At 34.6% G+C, this 27,450-nt stretch overlaps 1 long non-coding RNA gene across 1 annotated transcript; it reads left to right on the top strand.

Annotated features, from left to right (window-relative positions):
- Positions 1–417: 417 nt before the first annotated feature.
- Positions 418–27,450, top strand: LOC115606803. The gene is made up of 5 exons (XR_003991007.1): positions 418–609; positions 5,071–5,215; positions 9,749–9,804; positions 11,114–11,203; positions 19,989–27,450. It is a non-coding gene; the product is annotated as an uncharacterized LOC115606803 (long non-coding RNA).

Genomic DNA, 27,450 nt, shown 5'->3' with positions numbered 1-27,450 from the left:
TGTTTGTTTTTGATTGTTTGGTTGTTTGTTTGTTTGGGTTATTTTGTTTGTTTGGGGTTTTTTGGTTTGAATTTATTTTTCTTTTTTTTTTTTTTCCTTTTTGTCCTGAGCAAAGAAACTCCAAACCATACTTTTCTATGAGAATTTCTATGGCAGTATTACCACTCATACTGCACATCTGGGTGAATTGGTCTGGTTCTTTTACAGCAGACTTGAAGGCGGCCCATAGAATACAAATAAGGTTTGAGTTCACAAGCGGACTTTTGTCTTTGACATTTTGATTCTTGGAACTATATCACTGCAGATGCTTCTGACTAAAAGTATCCTCTCAGTGATCCTATTTTAGGAGTTCTGTCTACTACTGTATGTCTACGAGGCCAGCAAATATTCAGCTACTTCATTCTTTTCTGTAGGCAGACGAGTTTCTTACCCAGTTGTACAGATCCATGTGGATCAAGACTTTGTGAGCTAATGGTGCAAACACGCACTATTTCTTTCATAAAGGAGAAGGTGAATGTTATGGATCGGATACTGCAATCAAGCATTCTTGTAAATATGGGAAGGAAGTTAATTCATTTCCAAAGTGAAAGAACAATGGATTTTCTTCAAGTGCGTAAGAAAAAACCCCAAAAACCCCCTCAACCTCACCCCCACAAAAAAACCCCCAAAAAACCCCAAACAAAAAACAACCAAAAAACCCACCCAAAAAACCCCCAACAACCCAAAAACCAAACAAAACCAAAACAAGACAAAACCAAACCAAACCAAACCAAACCACGAAAAAAAACCCAATGAAAAATTTTATTTACTGGATGTGTAAATTTGTTGGGAGTTCCAAAATTTGAGATGCTGAATTCACTCATGGCTCATAATTCTTAGTTTCTCCAGTTTGTACTGATGAAGAGTCATAAGTTCATCTTTGATGGTAAGACATCCATTAAAGGCTTAGTCTTTAATGTCCAATTTAGGAAATCTTCAAGAAATGGATTTCCAGATAACTTTAGAGGTATCCAGCAGAGGCCTATACCTTTTTTTAAGCCACTCATCTAGATTTACACTCTGTTGGCAAACAAGATAAGACCATAGTCTTTACTTCATTGTATAAAACCCAGACCAATCTTTGTATTCTCTTCCTCCAAAGAACAATATGTTCATCATAAAGATGATCTTTTTTCAAAAAAAACAAAAAACCAACGATTTTAGCTTGAACAATATTTTTTTTTTGTGTTTGCATTTTTCATCTCTTTTTACGCGTTTGTTTCTGTGAATGAGCAAAGGAAATAATACCGCTTTTGGAAAACCAAGTTTTAAAAGGTTGGGTTGTAAGTTTTTTTGTTTGTTTGTTGTTGTTGACTGAATGGGAAAAATCCCATGGTGCTAATATTCCAGTGTCCAAATAATTAGCTTTGGCCATGGAAAACAGTAGCTGTAATCTGCAGCACTGACCTCTAATAGTGGGGATTTTATGCTTCCTTTCAACTTCCATTTTTTTCTGCCAGAACTTGTTTTCTTTTTGCCTCTGAGGGGACTTTTGATAACTGCCTCATTTATAGGGGCTTCCAGGTCTCAAATACCATCTACCTGTAGTACAAGCCATTAGACTCTGTTTGACCATCTGACATGGTACATGCCATGTTTAAGTTCACTGTACCTTCAAGTAGAACAGACAAGTTTACCAGTTACAGGTAATTTTGTTTCCTGAGTTTGAAACCAGAGTTGCAATTGAAAATATGCAGAAAATGAAAAAAACCCCAACAAACCAAACCCCCAAACCAACCAACCAATCAACCAAAATCCCCCAAAAACGAAATCCCAAAACAACAAATCACTGTAGGTGTGTTTTAAACCCTTCTGCCTTGTCTATGAAGAATCATGTGGATGAATCAGGTGGCTGCTCCATCCCTGGAAGTGTAAAAGGCCAGGTTGGATGTAGCTTTGAGCAACCTGGTCTAGCGGAACGTGCCCCTGCCCATGGAAGAGGGGTTGGCACTTATCTTTGGCAACCAAAGGAGATAACAAAAACCAAACACTTTGGTTTTTAATCTTTTGTCTGGACATCCTAATTCAAAACAAAATTAAACAGAAAAATATAATTTTTGGTCCTGTCAGGGTAAGCAGACGTCTGGCAGAATAGATTTTGAACTGTGATAAGTACAGCTACAACTTTTTGTAAATTTCTAACAATTTAGTCTTAGGAGAATGAGATGTGGAAATGTCTATCTGTTTTTATCTATAGAATTTACCTGTTGAAAGCTTCACAATGACATTGGCCTTGAAGGAAAAGCCAGAAGGACAACAAAGAAACAAAATGTCCTATAAGAAGGTCCTATAAACCCATCATCAAAATTCCACTGGAAAAATGATAAACACATCATCAACTCATGAACAACTTACAAAGGAACTTCCCCAATATCTTGTGACACAATAGTAACATGGCTTGGGATTTTTTTTTGTTTGTTTTTTGTTTGGGTTTTTTTTTTTTTTCTCATTGAATGCCACAGTTTTTATTCTTGTTAAACTGAAATAACTTTAAAGTTATTCTGGAAACATAAAGGAGTAGGGTAAGAGTAAAGTAAAATGAAGGAAAACCCCCCATATTTAGAATAAGAGAATATTGTGTCTGCTACAAGTTTCTTTTACACAAAAATAATAATAGAAACAAGCTGACTAAAACTTAAACAAAGAAATGCAGCATCATAACATACAACCAGAATAAAGTAGTTAAACATACAAACTGCCTTCGCTTCTGGAATTAATATAGTGTGGCTGGCTAAGATTTATTTGCTTGAATCCAACTTTGCTCCAAGAGCTATTCAGTTTGTATGGTATACAATGAGTACATTAGTGGAAAGAATTGTCAGTAAATGTCCTTCAGTAAAATGCAACAGGACACATTCTTATTTATAGAAATTGAGGTGCTATCTTTTATGAGAAAATTTCAGTCAGGAAGAAAATGTAATTTTTGACATGTAACTTATCCTCATAGTACCCTTAATTGTTAACACTAACTGGAAAACATTTTAAAGAAGTTAAAATTTCAAATTATCAATGAAACTTTTTTGAATTTTTTTCTGCTACCCCAACTACTCTGAATCTCAAGTTACGTACCTTACTCAAAACAACTATTAGAATATATATAATTATAAAATATTTCCTAAGAGAAGGTGTTAATTTATACATAAATGTATAAAACCTCAAAAAACCTAAAGACAATCTGAACACTTCAAGCACATGAAGTATTAGAAAATATTAGTCATTTCAAATATATGCATGTACTCATCGATATATGAATGCATATCAATTCTCCTGTTTTTTCATAGTATGTAGATTTTTGCTTGAAGTTTAGATTTCTGATCTTTGTAACTATGTAACTATGGAAGCTATGTAACAATAGGATCAAAGAGGCTAGCATATGCATTTCAACTGCTCTTCTCATTTAGAATTTTTAACTGAAAATATTGCCTCACCCAAGTTACTCCATTTCTCCTGTGACAGCTATGTAATTCTGATTTCCATGATTTGCCTTTACCTGCCTGCCTCGTGACTTCATGAGTGGCTATTTCTCATGATAACATTCAAACAGTTGCTAATTTTTGCAGGGAAGAGATAACGTAAGCACATCTTTTGCTTGAAATGCTGTCAATACAATAAACCAGTAGCAATGTAGTGCATCCTGTACATCTTGCAAGATAGAATCATTCTTTCTCATTATGAGAGAATATTAAAAGACATTCCTACAAAGGTTCTGCTTCTATGAAACAGTCAGTCTCAGGAGCTTGAAATGGTTGGCTGGAACATGCATGAATTTGTTTGCTATTTCTAGAATATATTTTATCAACATCTTTTCTCTACAATTTACATTTTTCAAAATGTCACTGTTTCTGTGTGAGATACTAAGTATGGATCAATTAACTGTTGATGCTTTCTGCCAAGAATAGATGTTGTAATATAGCATATATACAGGACAAAGTAAGTATTCTATGATGGAAATGCAGAAATTGCCAGGCTAAGGGTGAGTAATGCATCTTGAATGTTACCTGAAGACATGAGTCAAATGTTAATTATTAATGTAGAAGCTGTTATAGAAATAGTTGAAACTTGGGAGAAAAAAAAAAAAGGCAAGATAAAGAAGTCTAACCTTTTAGTTGTTATCTTTTGTAGGGAAAAATGCAGCTTACTTAGTCTGTTTTGAAAATATATTCGGGTAGGAAAATTTTAAAATATGATTTCTACAGTCAGAGCGGATTCAGCACAATCAGTCTAAAATGTTCTTAGAAGCTCATTGTACAGAATGAAGTAGGTGTCTTATGGAATTAGGTCTTCTCTGAAGCAACACAGGCTGCTCCATCCAGGGGAAGCTGTGATAGAGAGTAGAAGGGTGCTTTTGTAAAGTACCTTATCCCCAAAAGGATTTCTTGTGCTTTTTAAGAGATCTAGAGAAGAGGAACTATTTGAAGTGTTGTGGACTCTTTCAGGTTTTTTTCTCGTGACTTTAAGGTAGGGATTGAGGAACATCAGAGCAGCTGGGGCTGAAGGCAGTTCACAGGTACTTGCTGATGCTTCCTATGTCCCTTGTTCTTTAACAAATGGTTATGAGTCCAGAAATGACAGGCTTTGGCAGTAACTCAAAATACTGGTAGCTACACACTGGAAGAGAATGATTGGGCAGAAAGTGATTATTTCTAAAAATTTCCATTAATTGGCTTTTGGTTATTGTTATTGCAGTGTACAGAATTTTTTAAGTTTATGTTTTTTAAGTTTAGCCAATATAGAGTTTACCTTCCTCTCACACAAACCAGAACGCGAACCTATCTGTTTTATTTACCACTGTATGATATCACTGGATGATGATATAGTCCTTAGTAATTTGGAAAATAATAAATTGTTATTGCAGCTGTACTTTGTTTTGTTCATAATGAGGGGATATCTCTATACACACCCATTTAAAACTGTTGTTTTTAGAAGTTTTACATAACATTAAGGTCATCACAGCTGGGTTGCAAGGACCTCTGCATGAAACAGAAAAAAAAGGTGGTAGATTGCAGTTACATACTTCTTTTTTCCTTCCAGAGATGCAGTTTATAAGGTCTTAGTCTCCTGACAATCACGAAGATGAGATGTAGCCCTAAGTGCAATCTTGCCGGAATTCATGACATGAGTCTGCTGCTTCAAAGGAGGAGATTCATTTAAAGTGAGATACTATTAAGGAATTCAGGTGATGACATAGTACATGTAATCTTTCACAAAGATGCTTATTGAAAAACTGTCCCTCATACAGGCACAACCTTTTCTGAAGATCCTTGCTTTCAGCCCACTTCAGTACGATTCAGTACTTCTGCCTGTGCTCAGTTGCGTATTTGTCTCTGCAGACCTATTTGTGGGAGTAAACCAGCAAGGGTATACTCACTCATATAAGTTAGCATGACTTTGAAACTTTGTCTAATGTGGGTATGTATGGCAGCTGCACATACTTGAATTCTCTGAAAAGAGAACTCCGCTATCTCTCCCATCATATTTAGGCACACTTCTATAGGTTTTATGCATGAAGTTTTAAACATTAGGTAAAACATCTGAGGATCAATGAATAGTAGAATGTCAGGAATTACCTATTTGCCTTTTGTTTGTGGTCACCACTTCAACTATTTGCTTTAGTGAGCTCTAAGATCTGTTCTATACTTTGCTTTTCAGATATTTGGGTAAAGCAGAATTGCAATATTAATTGAAATTTTCACTTTGGATAACTGCTTGAAAAATTCTTCAAGATACTATGTGTTTTAAAAGTTAAATGGACAGAATTTTGAAAATTGCTGTACTGCAATCAGAACTCCTTTTTCCAGTACAAGGACCTTCTAATACTATTGGGTAATGATGTATATAATACAATACATTAATATTGCTTTAATGTGTTCAATAGTACAGAAGAATGTAGTAATTAGGCACTAAGGGATTCTTTTTGCTGTGGTTTGATGAGGTGGTCAATTACCTGTGCTGTATGACAGCAGGCGGTACAATCAGTTTAACTTAACTTAATAAGCACATTGACAAAAAAGGCCACTGTGATGTACATTAGTTGCACTGAAAAGGTTCTTTTGAGTTATTACCAAAGTAAAACCTCAAATATCAATTAATTTAATTTGTTTAGAACAGTTTACACTTTACACATCATCAAATCTTTTGCTATCACAGATTGTACAGTACAGTAGGTAAATTATAAATGTCTAACCAAAAAGTGAACATTTGGCCGCAATGGCTACTTAAACAAGATTAAAGGTAACAATTTAACTAGAATTTGCCTTTAACTGAAGCTCTTAAAGTAAGATTGATAGAAAACAATTTTTGAGAAGAAATAATGCATACTGATTTATAGAAAATGCTGTTCACTCTATTTTCCTCTTTGTATTAGATTTAATGAATAGATATGCCTTTTTTATTTTGTGGTACCCTACCATTAAATGATATCATCATTTTTTTTTCTCCTGCCTAAATAAATTTTAATTCTTGTCACCTTCTATCTCTACATGGAGATTTGAGACATTATTCCTAATTGAGATTTTTACTGAATATCTTTTAAAGATAAATTTGTTTTATTCTTTCATCCACTATTTAAAAGGATTTTTCACATTTTTATCTTCTAAAGGAATTGTCAATGAGAAACTAAAACTGCGTAGACTATACATTAAAATCACTTTAGTTTTTAAGCTGTCATGAACTGTTTCAAAAAATGCTAAGTTGCTATTGTTTAATGTCTGTCATTTTATAATGCTTTAGAAGTTATCTATCCTGTAAAATTATTAACTGATGCTAAAATTGCCTTGTAAGTATTAGGACAATAGCAATTTTGTAACAGCTGGGACACTGCCAGTGTAAGATAAGTACATTTTGCTCTGTAGATTCATAAAGTGCTTTGAAATGGTTTGTAACTGATGGATGGATGCATTTTCTAAGTGTAGAAAGCAATATTTTGTAGAGGGAAATGGCTTGAAAGCTGACACACATGCATGCAAATGCCATTCTCTTCAGTAAGTAATTTGCTTTTTCTTTCAAAAGCATAAATGGCATAGTTAGACACATTATTTTGTATATTGCACATAACAATACAAGATGCACAAAAACAGCAAGTACAAAACATTTCATATTGATAGAGGAACCCATGGCTGTAGTATATGATTAGCATAAATGTATACACACTGAAGAAATGCCTTCAGGATTAAAAAGTAAGGCTAAAACCAGGAAAAGTTCTGCTAACTTCAAGAAATTAAAATATTTAGAATATACTTTTTATTTCTCACTTGTACCTTTTATAATTAATAAAGATACCTTGTACCTTTTATAATTAATTAAGCCACGAAGAGCCTGAATCAGATCTTACTTATGCTCAGTACTCCATCTGAATCAATGGTCCCATATCAGGCTTTCACTTTGAAGACAAATCAGTTAAATGAATCCTTACAGTGTTTGTATGTCAATGACAAAACCCAGGAGGATACTACTCTGAAGTACATATAGGCACAGATAGCATAGATGAAATTTGTTTTCTTATAATTTAAGAACCATTAAATGTTAAAACCAATTTCTATCCTTGCAGCATGTTTGTGGTTTGTATCACTGTATCATTTAGATGGTCTGCGTTGTAAAAATAACACCAGTGATGAAAACTTTCAGTCAGCTTCTGTAACAATCTTTCATGGTAAGCTGGTGTTTTAGGTCTTTGCCCTTGGAAATTTCTATGCCTACTCAGCTATCCAACCTTGGGGAACGACAGCCTCACTGAACAGCTGAGAATAATACAGCTAAGTCTTTACTAAGTGAAGGAATCTCAGTCTTAGTCTGGAAAATGGTCCCCAATGAAATCTTTGGAACATCAGCTTCAGCAGGTCTACTCAGTGTGATTAGTGTCAACATATGGCCTTTTTGTTTAAAGAAAGGAACATTTCCTTCATAGAAACTTGTTAAATTTCTCATTCAACAATTATTGTAATCATGACCTCTATTGTTCATCATTTCTACTAAAATTCCTGCTTCTACATCAGCTTCTTCCTTAAGATATATATTCCCATTAGATACAAAACAGCCATTAATCTTAATGGAAACTATGCTCAGAAATGGAGTGAGAAAGATACGCAGGAGGTTTAGTCATATCTTTAAATTCAGTAACAAAAAAAAAAAAAAATTTGAACTAAACTCTGATAATGAATGCACGTTGTTGAAGAATTAAAATGTAAAATATATTTACATACTTCCTGAATTTATATTAAGAAGAATTGAAACAACACTTTTACTGGCTTGTGTGGCAGATTTCATGCTGTACCCTGAGAAATACTGCTCGTTTTGTGATGCTGTAGGAAACAGAGAAGGGTGAATAGCTCATAGAAACAGCTTATCTGACAATCTGGGTCTTATATATATATATATATTTTTTTTGTTCCTTGCTTGTGAACAGATGATATTTGTTTCTGAATTCTGTTTTTACAATATAAAACCATTTTATGTTTTATTTGTCCCATAACTTTATATTCAAAATTCAAAATCCAAGCAGACAAGTTTGCTATAAATGGCATGGTTTTACCTCTCTTTCTGGACTTCATGCCCAAAAAATGAGTGAAACAAAAACTTGAAAAAGAGATTTTTCATGGGAATTAGCAGTTTAAAAAATTTCTGAAGTTTGTTTGTTTATGTTTTTTGAGTATTTGAACATCTCTTTTTACAATTAGTTGTCAGATTTTGTGACTGCAAAATTGTGGCAACATTACAATACATGTAACTGGTAAGAAAAATAAACCCACAATCAAAATAAATAATTCAGTTTGTCCTTCAGAAGACACAGTTATCTCTTTCTGCATTAAAAATTGAATGAACCTATTAAGAATAGGAATGTTTTGTTTTTAATTGAAAATCCTGATTGCAGTTCTTTAAAAGTTTGTCTTATAATACCTCTTTATCTTGAAGGATCGGTTTGTAGGAGGGAATGTGAGAAAAACATTTAATCAGAAACTGGCAAACAGTCAGTAGAGTGGCAAGAATTCGGTGGTAAACAATACTTCTCCGTAAAATTGCCAGATTGAAAGGATCTGATAACTCCCACTTCTAAGAGCTACTTGGACAATTTGCAACTATTTTTAAATGCCTGTGTTTTTAGAAACAAGTTGTAATATAGGACCACAAAAATCATTTTGCTAAGACTAGGTTAGGTGTTTATCTATCTGTGTTGTATTTGCCCTAAGGAGAAAATTCAGAGCATGCCTTCTGTGATTTTGATAGCTTGTGTGACTGGAGCCCATAGGTAGAAACTGTGCCTTGGAAGACACAACATTTTTTTATGTTTAATGCATGTAACTTTTAAAATATCACCAGAGATAAGCTGAAAATATAACCCATTCAATCAAAGATACCTGAAGAAAATATTTACTTTTGGACTGTGTTACAACTTGACTAATGTTATAGTTTTCTTGAAAGCAGTATTCAAATAAAATTAATTTATGATTTTGCATTGCAAAAAATAGGTAACTGATTTTTTTGAAAAAAAGAAAATAAAAATGCTGTGCTTTTGGGGAAAATATATGTGAGAGAATTAAAATACAAAAAGATTTAAAATATTACTTTAATTTTAAAATTTACACTTTTCAGTTTTCTTTATGTAAAAGTCTAATTAATTGGGAAGAATGTGAGAAAAAATGTGTTCATTAACATTTTTTCTTCCATTATAATTCTCCTATGTTTTCCCTAATTAGTGTCACATTTTTTCCTGCAGATTTACTTCCTCCTTTGTAACAAAACAAACAGACACAAAAGCCCTTCCTAAACTAGGTAAGAAATTAAAGTCTGATTTCCCCTCTTTATCATTCTTCTAGAAACTTTTCATAGTTGTGTGTGTGCACATATAAAAATATTTCATGCAACCTTGTATCAGTCCCATTGCTAAGTAATGAACATGACAAAGTTCTTAAGGCACAAACTGATATTAATGTTCTTGAAAAATGATGCTAAAATATTCGGGAATAACATGGGATAAGATTATGCTTATTTGAATAAATAATATAAACAAATATTTTAGGTATTCTGCTTTCCCAGAGTGTGCATATTGACAGTGTGTAGATACCATATGTAGTACAGTGGAGGAAAAGTCTGTATTTAATTTTAAGATGATGAAGCTACTACTTCACTAAGTAATGCTAACTAGAGACAGAAACTAGACATCACACTGAAAACACAAGCAATTCCGTTATCTTAGCTTTCCATTCAAAGCCACTGAAAATTCTTTTACTTAATCTCATAATCAGCTTGAAATATCTGTATACTGCAAAAATCTTCAGACTCCTAAATGCTGGGGTTTTTTACAGCAGCCATGATGTTTGGATTAAAACTCCATTTGTATCTCTTGAAAAAGCAAAAAAATGGCTTAATGGAAATCATATAAATAACTGAGAGTTGCTGTTCCTTAGGGGAAAAAAAAAACTGTTTATGAAGAAAATGCTCAGTGAGCATTTGGCCATGATTTAGGGACCACTTTGAATTCTTCAGTTTGGCCTATTGTGAAGTAGATGGGATCATTTTCTTCTATACAATTTCTGCAATTCCACCTCTTATTTTAGCACATAATTAGGAGTCAAGCATTCTGAGGGAGCAGGTTACACAGAAGCATATTTACAGTAGTGATTTGAATAGGTTTTATGTACTCTAGCTATCAAGGCACAGTAACCTTTAATCATAACAAGGACTGAAGTGAGAAGAAAAACTTGGTGATACTCTGTAGAAAACCCTTGCTTGCCACACTCAAGTCCGTCATTCCCTATTTGTTACTTTCAGGCTGTGACTCAATAGCTAGTATTATGAGATTGAGATGAAACAATAAGATAGTTGTAAATAAATCATTATACACATAATGTTTTATTTTCAAAATGCAATGGTCCTGGCAACAAAAAGCTTTACTTCCAGTGAATCATTGGCAGGTACTTTCACATTCTAAAATTGTGAAACATGAGGTTCTGGCAGGTTTCACTTACCTCCTTAAATTATATTTATAAAATTTGCACATCTGTCATAGTTTTTATCAACATTTTTTTTAAAAAGTATTTTGCATGTATTAAGAAATTAAGTCTGAACACTCTCTGAATAGGTCAACATCTAATGTCATCATCTTTTTGCAAGACAGAGAAGCAAACAGAGGTTCAACACTGATTAGTTATGATGCGCCATCTGTAAAACGGTAAGCCCATTTAGCTTCTATTAATTTACACATGCATTGACATAAATTAAGATGCTTTGCGTAGTACAACTAGCATTCAGTCTTCATAAGAATGGGTCTTATTCAGGCTGAAATAAGATACCAGTAACATAGTTTTAGTATAGTTTACGGTGGTATAGTCTATATACCTGAGGCAGTAAGAACCATTTACCTTTCATTACCTGCCTTACTAGGCAGAAAAAATTCAGAAGCTCCCTCGAGGTTCCTCTAACTTAAATTATATGCAGCCTGTGATCTTGCATTGCCATAGTCAGAGGCAGTAGGTCACCTGGGATTGTTCTTCAGGTGACTATTTAATTTTCAGATACAAAGACACAGAGTAGAACAAGTTATTGATTTCAAGGGTCTTCTGAACTTGCTAGGAAAATCTGGTACTTTCAGCACAAAAATCTTTTTCCCTCCCTCCTTTCCTCCCTCTCTTTCTTCTCCCCACCCTCTCTCCCTCCCTTCCTCCTTCCTGCTTTCTTCCCTTCCTCCCTCCCTCTCTTCCTTCCTTATCTAATACACCTGATGTCTCTGATTTTTCCCTTGCTCCTTTTAAATATGCTCATTTACTATTTGGCTCTTTCTTCAATTATTTTCCCTCTATCCTGCTAAAATAAGTGCGGTTTTTATTGCCCAAACCATATGTCATTTAAATGTATCCAGTAGACAGTTTATCAATAACTTCTTGTAGTTTTACATTTAATCTGCAGTATTTCCTAGCAATTTACAAGTAGCATAATTTAACAAATTATTGAAACAGAGAGGAGATAAAAACATTTTTAGGGTAAGATAAATAATAAAATAATCTATATTTACATGCGATTAAGGATAAGTATCTGTATAATATATTCTTCCACAATACTGAACTGAATTTTCAAAAACAGAGAGAATATTTATTTTTGTAAATAAATACTGTTAATTCTGATACTTAAAAGTGAAAGCCATAAGATATTTCATTGTACTGTATTGCTGATAGAGCTAAACTGAACAGCAAAACAACTTTACTGTTGTCAGCTATATTTGAGGATATGTCATGATCTCAGATGTTCTTATGATGAAAGGGACTGAGGAAAAGAAAGGGAATCCATATATCTCATTTCACTACTGAAATGTCCAGTTTGTGTCTCCAGAGCACGTGGGTCTTCCTGCCGTGAGGGTTGTCAACTCACAGAAGAGTGATGTGGCAATATAATGGAGAGGAAGTGTAACTACTGTGTTAGGTGGCATCAACCACTAAATGAGAAAGAGGTGTCAAGTAGGTTCTTCCTGATTGACTGCTGGGCAGATGAAGCTTAATTTCAATACAGTTAGGAGGGAAATGAAGAGTATGTATATTCTGGGCAGTTAAAAAAACATCCTTAGAAGGCAGAATTCAGGATGCATGGCTGTGTATTTTAATTATAGTTTTCAAAACTATAATTATCAAAAACCTTCCTTTCACTTCCTGCAAATTAAAGGTCTGAGGTGCTGAACCTGACATCATGAAAAAACAAAAAAATTCACTAGGAATATTTTTTTGTTTATCTATCTGACAATTGAATTAGTTCAGATTTTTTTAAATTTTTTTTTTCTGGTTAGATTTTAATTTTTTTTTCCTGAGATTCAGTGATATCTTATGTACCTATAATCATAAATAGGCTTGCAGTTAGAATGCTACTGCTGAAGGCAACGTGAATGCTCTTGTGTGGCTGTGAAATTCTCACTGTCTTTTCAGAAGCATTATGGCTATCTGTAGATAAGGTAAACGGAAAAAAACCACACATACAAGCCCAAAGTTTTCAGTTTTATTGAAGGATGGTTACAGTAAGTAGAGCATCCTCCTATCCATCTCATTAAGCCATTACCACTGTAAAAGCCATAAACACATTAAAAAATTCTGTTTTTTCATTCTATTCAGGAAGCATCTTACTTGAGAGTCTCATGGTCACAGATTCTATCAGTTATGTAGCTTGAACTAAATAGTTAATATTTGCTGAATCCTTTCCTAATTATGCTACTGGAACAACTTGTTCCCCCACCACCCATGTATCTCCCTCCCACACACTATTTCCATTCAATTCCCCTGACAGATTCTATCCGATTGCATGTACCCCTGTGACTTATAATTCTTCTTAAGGTTTCTGCATCTGAAACGTACCCTGCTTTTCAAGAACAGAAAAAAGACAAACTCTGAATCTCTAGAAGGATAAAAACTTCTGGACAGCAGTTCCTATAAGGAACAGAAAGCGGTGGTTAGAAACATATAGCGAGGGGGGGAAGAGCTTCACTTCCCTCTACAAATAAATATATAAATATATTTCATTATATAACAACTGATACATAATAGTTATATATAAGTATACATGTATTATGTATAACATAAAATGTATCATACACATATGTGTAATGTTTTTAAGCACACACAAATGCTGAGAAACTTTAACACTTCATTGTTCTTTCAGAGTCAGGCTTTAATTTCTCAAGTGTGCAGAGAAGCCAAGATAAACTCATACTGGTTAGTTCAGAATCAAGGACAATAACGGGTCCTTCAGAACTGCCCAGTTTCTGCAACATTTGTAAGCTAGATAGCCTTTCGGCTACATGGTGCACAATGTCTTTTTGATGTGTGTTTCGTTCATGCTTGTTTTGAGAAGAAAATTCTTTTTTTGAATATAATTTTCAGTTTTGTTTCCACAAAGGCACAATAAGCAAGATCCACCCAGTGGAGTGATAGTTGCCTGGCTAAAAGAATTTGAGCATGATCAGAGCCATAGCTGGATCTTTACTTTGTGCAGGAAAATATTGATATAATCTGTTGATCTTGTGAAAAGCTGTGGTGAGGGAGAGCAAGCTGAGAGGAGATTGCTTTATTCCTGTGGTTCTCAAATTTTGAATAGGAAACCACATGAGGATACCAAGTCGTAAAGCAATCCAGTATAGCATGTGAATTTTAGAGCAGTTAAAAAGTCACCCTTATAAAAAGAACTAAGTTCTCAACATTACCCATAATAGAGATAGTGTTCTGCTATCACAATGCAGGCCAGACTAGGCCACCTAAGTTGGTATAAAAATCCAAAGAAGAAATAAAGTACCAGACATAGTGCAGCAGCAGGTAAGAGACTCTTATAAAGCAATTTTCATGATATTTAGTATAGACCGCTAAACTCAAAACTGAACAAAAGATAGAAAGAAGCTTTACAACAGGTTCTATATTGTAGGTTATTGTGTTTTCAGCTGCAATGAACCTGATAATGAAGTCAGCTGAGCAAGAGCATAAAGGTCCCACACTGACAAGAAAAAGACATCCCTAAGGATAAGCCGACAGAGATGTTTTAACAATCACTACAAGTACAGTAATACAGACTAGATTGTTACTAGTGACACTGAAGAAAATAATCAAGTAACCAAAAATAATGTTTAAGCTCCAATTATAGGTTCCTGGTGTCTCTGAAAAGGAAAATAAATAGAGAATTTAAGTTTAAGATTCTGAGAGAGTAATAGGGATTGCCAGAAAACACGTGCTTTACCAAATTGCAGCATGCTGACACAAACAACAGAGACAAAGACTATTTCATCTAAACTGCATTAGTGATGCAGGGGAGGAGGGGGAATGGTCTAGTGTCTACCACAGGGAGAGTAGATGAGAATAGTTTTGTTACAGTTTGTGTCGTACCATTATTAAAGGTATCTTTTTCACACAGATGAAGTCAACATTTCATAAAGGTGAAATTATACAATGCTGGGGCATATGTCTGCGAATTTTTACTTAGGAGTAACTTTTTGAATCAGTGTCTTGAATGAGACTGGAGGACTAGGTCTCCTGTGTCCAGTTGGGAATCTGAACTTCCTGAAATTTAAGGCAGGATTTCAGCAGCTATTTTGAAAAAATTTTTACTGAGGGCTTGTGAAACCATGAAATGTAAACTTTTTCTTTTCTCCCTCTCTACTTTTTTGCTTTTTTTCCCTTAAAGTGGAAGTAAGTGTTACCCTTTGCTTTCTGTCTCTTGAAGAACTAGCTCTTTGGAAAAAAAACCCCAAACCCAACAAAACCAGCAAAACCAAAACTTATAGAACTTTTGGTGACCCCAAAATTAATCTTTATGAGAAACTGTTGATTATATGACATGGCCATCTCATGCCTAAAAGGATCTAATTTAGTTAGACTATTTCATATTTTTTCTCCTGAATTCCACCAGTTATGGATTCAGCACACTGTGTGTTTCATATACACATATTATTGGATATAATGGTCCAATCATTACCTGCTTCCTTACCAGGAAGGTAGGTAATGCCTGTTTGTCAAGGACATAATCAATTCTTATGGCCCAACTGACCCTGAGAAGGTGCTGCTGGGAGTTATTTACCTGTGTAGCAGCTGAGAAATCATTTGCTGCTTCCAGTTACCAGCTTATATAAAATATATAAAATATATTTTATGTCTTGATAATCATCAATATCAATATCAGAAATAGCATAGCAAGCAGGGCCAGGGCAGTGATCATCCCTCTGTACCTGGCATTGGTGAAGCTGCACCTTGAACACTGTGTTCAGTTCTGGGCCCCTCCCTACAAGAAAGACATTGAGGTGCTGGAGCGGGTCCAGAGAAGGGCAATGAAGCTGGTGAAGGGTCTGGAGAATAAGTCTAATGAGGGACGGCTGAGGGAACTGGGGTTGTTTAATTTGGAGAAGAGAAGGCTCAGGGGGGACCTTATCGCTCTCTGCAACCACTTGAAAGGAAGTTGTAGTGAGGTGGAGGTCAGTCTCTTCTCCCAAGTAACAAGCGATATGACAAAAGGTAATGACCTCAAGCTGCTCCAGGGGAGATTTAGATTGGATATTAGGAAAAATTTCTTCACAGAGAAAGTGCTCAGGCATTGGAACAGGCTGCCCAGAGAAGTGGTGGAATCACCGTCCCTGGAAATGTTCAAAAACCGTATAGATGAGGCCCTCAGTGATATGGTTTAGGGGTGGTCTTGGCAGTCCTGGGGTAACGGTTGGACTTGGTGATCTTTCTAACCCGCTTGATTCTATGATTCTGTAACAGATTAGCTCAAGCTCTTCTTTCCTGCATATACCTAATGTAGCTGTAGGACCTCTCTACTACCGGCAGCAGCACTTTTACTTGCCTTAGTTATTCTTAGAAGAGTGAGATGCATGAGCCTCTTCTAGTAGATACAATACACACTAGCCAACAACTGCCACATGTAATATGCATGCTCTGAACTGACCTCGTATTAAAAGAAGGGTTTAGGCATCTTGTTAAATGCTATTGTAGCTGTTCTAAAACACAGTGGCTGGCAGCGCTGAAGGCTTTATGTAATAGTTTCATGGCTACATCTCTCACTTGGAACCTGTTCCACCTCCCAGCCATGTATAAAATGGTGTCAGGGAGATTATTCCCTTACACCCTTCCTGATGAACGTAGGCCACTGGATAGAGATAAGCTGTGACACTATAAGGAAATGGAAAATTCATGATGCTAGAAAAGACATGCAAGGAGAAAAGAATGTGGTTGCATGGTCTCTTAGTGGGCATATTGTGTTTCGATTCCTATATTTTTTACCCAATAATATAATTAAAATGAGGAAGTTAAATAGTAGTTACCAGTCTTCAAGATGTCCCGTTCTAGGAAAATTCCTACTGACTGGGTTACAAAATTATGTACTGTATGGCTTCATTCGTTTTTAAATAGTATGAGAGTTTGACTCACACTAGAAAAAGAAGGGCAATTGAGAGAAGTCTCCTGTGTTTCGCATGGGTACTGATCTGGTCATTAGGCATTTATATAAATACAGGTTGGGACCACCATTTTGTCTGGCCTATTTTAAATAGCAAAGAGTTGCATTGCACTCTTCTATCCAAGTCCTATCAGTGGGTCAAGATGATATGCGTATGAGTAAAAAGCACCCTCCTGATGTATTGAATTCGGTAACTAAGCCTTGGAGGGGGTCAGAAGTTCAAAGACAAGCCCTCGAAGGTTTCATATTTGTTAGTTCTTTGGAATTCATGAAGTGTGCAGATTTTGGGCTCAATCTTCTGAAACATCTATTTTGGAGTTAAAAGAGAATTTCGAGATTAGACATGTATAAAGTGAATGCTGCAGTGTATGCATTTTTGCTACAAAATCTAGTCCTTTTCTGTCTCAAACAGTATTTTTAAAAGCGTTATCCCTTATTTTGTGTCATGCTAAAAATAATTACTTTCCTCAGTTTTATTTTAATTATCCTAACAGCTCTTTGAAACAGGATATAACAGGCTATGTCTGAATTCTACCCTGGTAATATATGCAGAGCTTAGGTGGGATGACCACTTTTTTTACAATAGAAAGATTCTGACGCAAGATAATACTTCAAGCCACACATGCAAAACAAAGAGTCTACATATTTTCAATTTTCAACCCACTAAAATTTGTCTCCAAGAATCCTGAATTAATAAAAGTAAAAGCAAAGTATGCAATCAGGCAACTAGGTCCCCACCTAAACCTGATCATTAGAAACTTTTGATATGATAAAAGTGCCTGAATCTGCTGACTTTTATCCCACTCCTGTGTTAGACATGGGTCTCAATTTTGTACCTCTTCAAAAGCTCTTTCATAACCTTAAAAAAAAATGAAAAAAAATTCCTGAGGAATGATAGGTAATTAACTAACTCTACCTGCATTGGACTATTCTACCAAGAAATACAATCACTTCTCTAGTTTTTGTTAAACTTTCATGTTTTAAATTTCCTCCACATCTAAGGGGAAAACATTTTTATTCTGTTAATATTAGAAGTTTCATAGAAATTTTTGATTTGTAAAAAAAATTCTCAAGTGATTTGTCTTCAGTGCTGGGAAAATGCAGCAAACTACTTCATAATTGGATATCTTTGAGTAGGAGTTTGAGAGTAATTTACTTTTTTTATTTTCATTTCATAAATTTTTTCTTTTCAAGCTAAACAAAAATCATATCTGTGAATCCCACACATTACTTTCACCAACCAAAAGGATGGATTCTGACTGTTTAACACTGTGCCACATCCAAGAACATGTGAACAACTTCAACATTCATAAGCTTGAGAGCTTGCAAAGAAAACGTATATAATAATCTTTTAAGTGGACTTTTTTAGCAGGACAGTCCACAGCTTACTCTTTCTTAGTCATCCATTATTATTCCTTAGAGAAGCATCTTGTCCTGAGGCAAAAGCCTGACTCAGTTGAAGTCGGTAGCAAGACTCCCACCTACTTCTATGAGATGGAGATAACATTTCTGGAGCTGTGTTCATTAAATAATGTTTTTCAAGAATAATCATTATTTTTTTTTTCTGTGAAATTCACCCCCAGAAGGCAGTTAATTGCTTTACTGAGTAGTGGAATTTTAAGTTTCAAGGCTGCGTATCATATAAAAACTTGAAACTTCGATGTGAAATAAGTGATTACATAGTTTGGCATAATTGCAATATGTCACAAAAAGACAAGCTGTTAAAAACTGCATTAGAGCTGGCGAAGTGAACACCTCTGAAGTACAACCAAAATGGTGTCATGCTTGCAACAGCAACACATATGTTCCAGAACATAGATTGCATCAGAAAAAATAAATGGAGTTTCTTTGTCAGAGAAAGAAATAATCTGATATTCTATCTAAACACAACAAAACAGTATTTATTATTGGTTATGCTATTTATATTAGGTTTGTTCAGGACATGAGATTTTGTGGTGACATAGACCTCACAAGGAAAAAGTAGAAAACACTAGGAAACTGTAATATTTGACCTGGAACTGATTTCAGACAGCAACTGCTGTTACCACTGCTCAATGGTCAGTACAGCTGGTAGCTGCTCTGTACCTTGCCCATGTAAAAATGTTTTTTCATTGGTGCATCAGCCTCTAAGGAACATGATCCTGTGTGCCACTGGGCAACTGCTGCTTCCACTGCTGTTTCTCAAACTCCTTTTTCACTTCATAATTGGATATCTTTGACCTTTGATTATCTAAACTTCCTGGCCTTCACTAAACAAATTAGCCTTTAGTGTAATTGGTCTTTCCTGGACCTATGGTTGTACCAGCAACTCTCTGTATATGTATATTCACCCAAATTCTTTCATGATCAGTTCTTAATCAAGGACGACATGTGAGTCTGTGTTCTCTATATTGGTGCTTATCAGCTGACTCTCTCAGTGGTCATATTCAACCTCTGCTTTTTCAGACAGCATGTGTGTAGCAATTTCATGTCCTTTCCAGCTTATAGGCTTCCCAAAGTATCCCAGGCGGCCTTGTAGCCTTTCACATTTTTCTGCAGATAGTATCTAGATATATCTACAGAAAGTCACATCTAGAAAGATGCAAAATAGACCTCACATTTCCTTGTTAATGTTTTCTATCTATACTCTCCCGAGTGTTCAGAAGAACCTACAGTGTGCACTGAAGAAATCTGGTTATTAGCCAGCACTTTCAGACATGCATGTGCCAATTTTGGTTACTGTAAATAACACATAATTACTATAGCATTTCAGATAGCACACCATATTGGCTGACTTCTAAAACTGACTGGGAAACAGCATGACAGGAAGCAGTTGCAACATGCCTCATACACCACAGCTCATCTGAAGTGGACTTTGACAATCTGCAGGGGTGGGCACTTGAAGGAGCTTAAGTCTTCGTTCATCTGACTGGACTGTAAAGCAGAGCACTGTCTTAGGACTTTTCCCCAAACAAGCAGTTCCCTTGCCACTGAGCCTGCTTTAGACATCCAATATAAAATGACACATTCTTTCAAACTTATTACCTTGCTTTTTGTGTCCACAGGCACTTGAAGAAAAACACCAATCAGCTGTAAGAGTACTACCAAGGCTGCGAAATTTTACGTACAAGATCGATCTCATTTCCATCGTGGTTTTCTTCTCAGTCTGTTTTGTTCTCTTTGTACATTTATCCTAGCCATTTTCTGGTGATTTTGCTTTTGCAAATTTGTGTCTCCTGGCTTTAATAATATTTCTTTTTCTCCCCAGAGATATGTGATAGTAGATCTTTGAACAGTTTACTCTTCCATTACCCAGGCTGTTACTGCAGGTGACACCACAGAGAGCATCATAGGATATCCTCCCAAACATGATCCACAGATTCTAAAAGATGGTGCAGGTTCCCTTTATTATCAAGTATATAGGCAGGTTAGTCTACGTTGAAAACAAATTACATTATATAAACAAAACTGTGTAGAGTGGTGGTTCACAGTCAGTGGTCTTCAGGTGTTTAGTCATTAATGAAGAAAATGCTCTGAAACAATCTCATATATTCAGAACATCTTCAGTCACCAACTTGACCATGTGGCTTGTAGTGGGCCACAAGAAATATAAAGTTTGGATAGTTGCTCCAAAATGCTCACTCATTTCTGCTGTGTAGAATGTCTACCATTCTCAAAGTAAAAGAGGCATTTGTAAAATTTTACACTCTGTATTCAACTTTTTCCCTAATGAATTAGCATTTGAGTCTTAAACTGAAGCAATGTTAATTCAGTAATTAAATTGGATGAATTAATTCAACTTAACAGTGTTTTATGCAAAAACTATTAATGTCAGGACTGTTTTGAAGCTAAGACAAGAAACTTTTAGAAACAAGACACAGATCTTCACAAAAATTTTACTTGGGGTGAGAAAAGAAACTTTGAGTAACAGTTATATCTTCCAGATTCATTAAGTCATCTGTCACTTCCACTATACATTTGAGAATTGTTTCTCCCTAGCTTTATGATGCTAAAGAAATGCTGCATGAATAAAATTATATGAAAGTTAAGTCAGGTTGCAACTGCTTCACATTTCTGACAATACCCTCCTGAATTCAACAGCTAACCTCTCTCTGTTTTCCTCAGTGCACGCTATTTGCAGATAAATATGTCTGTCCATTTAGAAACTGCTTCATAGAGCAGTTCTGTGACTTCATAGCAAATATTCCCTCTGTTTGCATGATGAAGCCAATACATATTTTGCCAGCTGTTTCCCAGTTGGCAGAGGGGTAAGAAGATAATATTGAGCATGGCGACCAAATGAGCAGATAAAAATAAACGGACTATTGTCATACACGATATGCTAGTGAAAAGTATGTTATTAAACTTTCATATCACAATATATACCTCAAACAATGAGTTAAGCAAGACAATCAGAAACCTCACAGTGTCATAGGCAACAAGTAAGAAATATGCTGGGAGACCACAAAAAGGGCAGTGAAATCAAGGTTCTCTTTATGCCAGTCCAACAAAGCATTCAGGCACTAAAATTCCTATTATATTAATAAGTTAAGGAGTCTTTTGAAAAGAGTTTGGTTCTTACACATTTTATTGGATCTGCACAATGAAAAGAACAGTAGTTCTTCAGTGGCAGTTAGAAGACCAATTTTTCATTACAAATAACATATAAAGAGAACAATTTTTTTCTTGCCAAAAGAAAATGGTTTGCAATACATATCTTACTGTATTTAGCTCCTTAGAGAAGGGAGGAGACATTTAAGGCATGTACAGCAAGTATCTCCTATTAGCTCTATTGGCATGCTTTTTCCTAACTTTGATTTGTATTATTTTTTTCTCTCAGAAAAAGTTGAAAGCACAGGCCTACAAAACTCAAAACCACTCTGTGTCATCCATATTTTTCAGAGACTATTTTCCCCCTATTCATTAATGGAAAATACTTTCCTTATGCTGTATACGTTTCTCTGGCTGATTAAGATGAGCAGAATGCCTTTCTACAAGGCTCCTTATCAAGGAGAGACCCAGCCCTTCAAACAGTTTACCTATTGAATGCAGTTTACCTATTGAATGATTCAAGTTACCTGCACTGTAACATGATAATGTATTCTTTAACTTGTCACCAGATAATGAGTAAAAGTTGGCCATTTATCAGTCTAAATATCAATTAAATGACTAGTTTTGTTCCCACAAAATCACATTCTTTATCAGGCTTGTACAATGTTTTCGTAGGAGTGAGTTTAGCCTGAGATAAGGTGCCTCAGGAATGACCGAGACATAAACACATTATTCCTTCATTTTTCTAAGCTGAGCTATTCTATTTGAAAGCATCTTCTGACATGGACAGTGAGTTCAAACTGTGGACTCCTTAGCACCTGGTGTTTGCTAGCGTGAAATTTGCTGGAGGAATAATTAATCATTCCTTCTTGCCATCCTACTGAGAAGAGATAAAAGTCTACATGTATTCTAACATCTTGTTTCTTTCCATGCAGTTACTGTAATAAAGCAGCACAATAACCATGTAAGAGTGATGGCAATATGTTTGAGAAAACATTTAATGGAGTAATTTGCAGACTGTGTGACTTCATACAGTTTGAATGTGTGCTTGTATGTATATAAGTTGTTCACAAAATCAAGACATTCTGTAAGCTCAGTGGTAGTTCTTGTCTGCTAGAACCTCACACTTGAATCTTACACTGCCTGTAAGATCATACAAGACTCTTTGGAGCAGAAGCCAGTGGAAATGCCAGATGTTCTCAGCAGTGTGCTTCAATGGTTCAAAAGATATGGTTTATCACAGGGCTTCTAGGTTGTTCGAAGTAGAAAGCATGGAAATGACATCTTCCTTTTGTATAGGAAAATAAATCTTTCCAACCATGACCTATGATACTTTGAGGAATGCGTGTTTAATACTTTTTCAACTTCCCCAAATAATTTGTATTGGTCTGACTTTTATTATAGAATTTAAATCATACATGCAATCAAAAAAGAAACTGAATGAAACTTACATAGGATAAAACAATTTATGGCTATATATAATACAGGTCTAACTGTGTAATATTCAAGAAAGTACAGCTCCTGCCAATTCACCTAGATATCTTGTAATCTTTTAAACTTCCAGTTTGATGTATATAACCATTTTGATGGACAATGTTTACAGTATAGAATCTATAAATACAACTACTGTGTGTACTCAGAGTAGGCATTTCCAACTTCAAAATATTAGTAAGATACACAGTTGCTAAATATGATGCCCTATCACATTCAATAACTTAAAAAGATTGCAATGTTACCATATCCATTTCCATATCAATTAACAACACAGAACCTTGGCCCTATACTTTAGATAGCCGAAATTAGAAATTGCTAATATAGGTAACAGAGTATAATTGGAGCATTCCTTGGTGTGAAATGGTGTTGTCTTCTTTTTTAGTCTCTTGTACCTGTAAATCATTCCAGATAACACATCTTAAAACTGAAGTGACAGGACTGACGAACGAATTCACACAGACTTAGTGTAACTCTTCACACTATATTCCATTGAGTGTTGCAATATATGTCAATTAATATTTCCTCTTTACCTTACAATAGTTTGAACATGTTTTGTTCCTTCCAAATTATTTTGAGAATTCTGTCATTTAATAGAAATAAAAGTCTAAGAATATCAATTGTATTTTACATATTTAGCAGGTAACAACTCATCCAGGTGTCAATTCTGATATTTTCCAAAATGGTGTTTTTAAAATAAGTATGATTAAAAGGTCAAGTTGGTTCATATTTTTTCAAGAAGACTATTGTAGCACTTAAAGGAACTAGTTTTTCTTTTATCTTAGTGTATATATATATTTTATATAGATATATTTTTTTTACTTCAAATGGGTATTCACTAACTGCTGTAAAAGCATTGGTTCATGTTTTTCACGTTTTGCTAATTTGAACACTCCATAACTGGCACATAAAAATTCTTAGCAAAGGCTTAATAGAACAAACTTACAATGAGGTTTTTCCTTAAAAGATAAGCTACAAGTTTAGCTAGTATAAATAAAAAGCAGTATTCTAAAAGTGTAATTTATGTTATTAAAGAAGTTACTCACAAAAAACGAAATGACATTTTACAATGCATTATAATTGTTTATTTAATTATTAATTTGCAAGATCTGTAATTTTTTTTTTCCAGAAGAAATGCAGCCTAAAAGATTGAGCCAGTGGAAGACAGGCAGAACATTTAAATTCTATATAAGACCTTAAAATAGCTCTGAAATAGAACACTTTCTTTATTCTCTTCAGGAGTTATCAGAACTAGTAACAGTCTACTTCATTAGATATACATATCAGTTAGTAACATTTTATGCCATAGAGTTGCCTGTTTCTAAGATCGTGTCAGGGGTTGTTCTCTGTGAAAACTGGTTTTGCTAGGCAAGATCATAACATGTTATACTTAATTATTATAAATAATTTCTAAGGAGAGATAGCTGAATGATGAAAAATTTGAAAAGTGGATGAATCATGACAGCTACAGCAATATTTAACTGAGGATATATAGATTTTTTTCAGCCTGTAGTAATAAAAAGCAAATATTAGGAGCAAAGGTGTGCAGTAAGCACCCTCTTCAAAAGAAATGAGAAGAACTGTAACTCAGAATCTTGGCAGAATCAATAAACCATAACATCCAGCATACAGTGGGGGCATAGAGTCTGCAGGTTAAGTCTCACCATCTTTGTCCATACCAACACAGTACCCTTTGAGATGCCTAGGAGTTGCGTGCATTTTATGGGTAAACCGCATTGATCTAATATAGGATAACATACAGGAAACTGAGTGCATTAATGATAAAATTTAATAAATGAACATCATAATAGGGCACTGACAAGATCTGCACATTCGTTTATATGAAAATATTTTTAACATGTTATGCATAAGCAAAGTATCTGTTATTTCATGATGTCTACATTTTTCAATATTTAAAGCATTAAATATTTTAAAATAAGGACAAACACTTTTAACCTTTTTTTTTGGTAGTGACTGATTGACTTTATAAATCCTGTCGCAAAATGACATCTATTTTTCTACTTATAAACTTGCTTATATGTTTACAAAAAAATAACATTTCTTTGCACAAAAATATTAATTATATTGACTTACCATTTTTGCAGCTGACACCTACTTGCACTACAGCTTTGATTTTTCAGGCTCTCACAGTTCTAATGATAACCAGAGGGACTAATTTGAGTAACACTTTTAAATCAGAAGAAACATAAGTAAGCAATTAATAGAGATATTCTCTTCCTATAATACAAAGCAATAATATAGTATTAGCTGTTCTAAAACTCCTCAGCGTGTATAGATAACAAACGTTATGGTATTTAGATAGGTTTAGCAAGTATTTTAAAATGTATTTGTCTGCAACTGTGGCACAAATAGTAATGGTTTGGTTAAACATTAAGATAGTTAAATAATGTATATGATAATACTGAATATACATGTAATGTTAAATGTTAAGTTACAGTAATTTCAAACATTAGCACATGCTGTATAAACCAAAATTTCATACTCATCTCATCTCAATCCTTCATATATTACACTAATATCACTATATGTGTCATTTTTTTAACCCAAACTCAAAAGAATAAGGAAATTAAAAGCTAAATACTTCGCACTGTGCTTTTTCCTTCATCAACAAGTACACTCATTCTGAACGTAATATTATTTCCTCTCTTCTCAGGAGCAGATGACTGTTAACATGGTAGGTACTGGTGCACAGAAGGATTGCTGAAGGGTCAGTGGAAAGCTGAAATCCCTTAAGCAACAGAATTAAGGGTGCAGAAAGTTCTGTAATACCTTTAATTTTGATGACAGATGACTTCTTATCCTATCAAAGCCATACAACACTGACAATATCTTCTAATATCTATTTCCAATATCCAATTAACCACAGAACTCTTGGTAAGACAGAACATTATATTTACAATGATAGCTCTTTAATTCCTTCTTAGAACAGCTCAATATTTGGTCTTAAGAGTGTGCCAATCAAATATAGAAAAGGCTGCCTTCAAGACAGCTGGGTACCATTTCTAAAGAGACTAAAAGAAAACACTGTAAGTACTGCTATCAAAATAGATGAGTATGCTCTACAGTCTATGAGAAAAAAATATAAAGGAATAATCTTTGCTACAGCTCTTGGCTGAGACTGGAAGAAGAATGACTTGGTGTTGCTATGTTTGGGTCCATGAAATTTAGTGTTTGGCAGGAAAGGAGAGATCACTTTTTCTCAGAATTACAGAGCTTTGACCATGGCTTCTCCAGTTTGCAAAAGAAGGTCTGGCTGCTCCTCAGCAGCACCTCAGAGAGACTCCTTTCTGTAACTAAACTGCATTTTCATTAATTTCTACAATGCATCCATTGTGTTTTCCCAAACCTTCCTGTTTGGGGTAGGAAGGCACAAAGGAGGTAAAGACTTCTTAATTGCATTCAGTGTACTAATAAATTGAGATGTATAGTAGAAAAATCCCCAAGTTCTTGTCAAGAACACAGAATACATCCTGTTATTAATCTGAACGTATGCCAACATTCCTGAGATGACATTAGAGACATATAAGGTGTAAGGGAGATGATTGTGCGTGATTGATACTGATGTGCTGGAGCAAAATCCTGTATGAATACTTAAGAACTCTCACATCTATCTTGTTTGTATAAAATGAAGAGATGTCTTGTTAATTAGCGTTACCTTCCTTTTAAGTATTTGAAATGGGAGCATACCATCCTTAATTATTACAAATGAAGTTTCTGTTCATTAAGCATAAATTAATATTTTCCTTTTCTTTTCACTCATTACTTCCTCACAAATATTTTCCACCTTGAAATTTTGTTCAAGTTATACACTTTAAAATTACAAGCAATTTTTTGTGTATTTAATGTTCCATATTAAACAAGTGGAATTTAAATTCTCGTTTCCTTGATGTTCTGTTTTATGTTAAACAAATTGAGGATTATGCATTGATGGTATAAATATACATATAATCACTTCTTTAATTATGCATATGATTGCTACCTAACTTCGTAATACTTTCCTACATTTACTGCAGACCTAAAATATTTTAATTTTCAAACTATTTTTCACAATATTAATTCTCTTTCATTTCAAGGCTTTCTATTAAGTATATTGAAGAAAAGATCCATAGTGGACTTCACATTTACTTATCTGCATATTTATTGGTTTTCCTTCTGTTTTCTTTAATGTTCTTTTAATAATAATTTTTAAGCTCTTTGAAAGATGGAAATGTAATCTAGAAATAGTAGTTGGTATGTCTTCTGTTCTGCAAATACTAGAAGAGGGGACTCGTAGTCATAATGACTGTTTCTCTGTACCACAATGGAAAGATTTAATACTTAATTAAAAAAAAAAAAAACCCTTACAAAGACACCATCAGCTTTTCAAACCTGATAAATGTGGCCATCTAAGGGTGTTTGTTTCCTGTCCCCTTTGTCTGTCATTTCTGAACTGAACTAAATGGTTTTCAATCTGTAAAACTCAAG

Source organism: Strigops habroptila, chromosome 4 (genome assembly GCF_004027225.2).
Source record: "Strigops habroptila isolate Jane chromosome 4, bStrHab1.2.pri, whole genome shotgun sequence".
In the NCBI taxonomy this organism is placed as follows: Eukaryota; Metazoa; Chordata; class Aves; order Psittaciformes; family Psittacidae; genus Strigops; species Strigops habroptila.
This window is presented reverse-complemented; position numbering and strand designations above follow the sequence as displayed.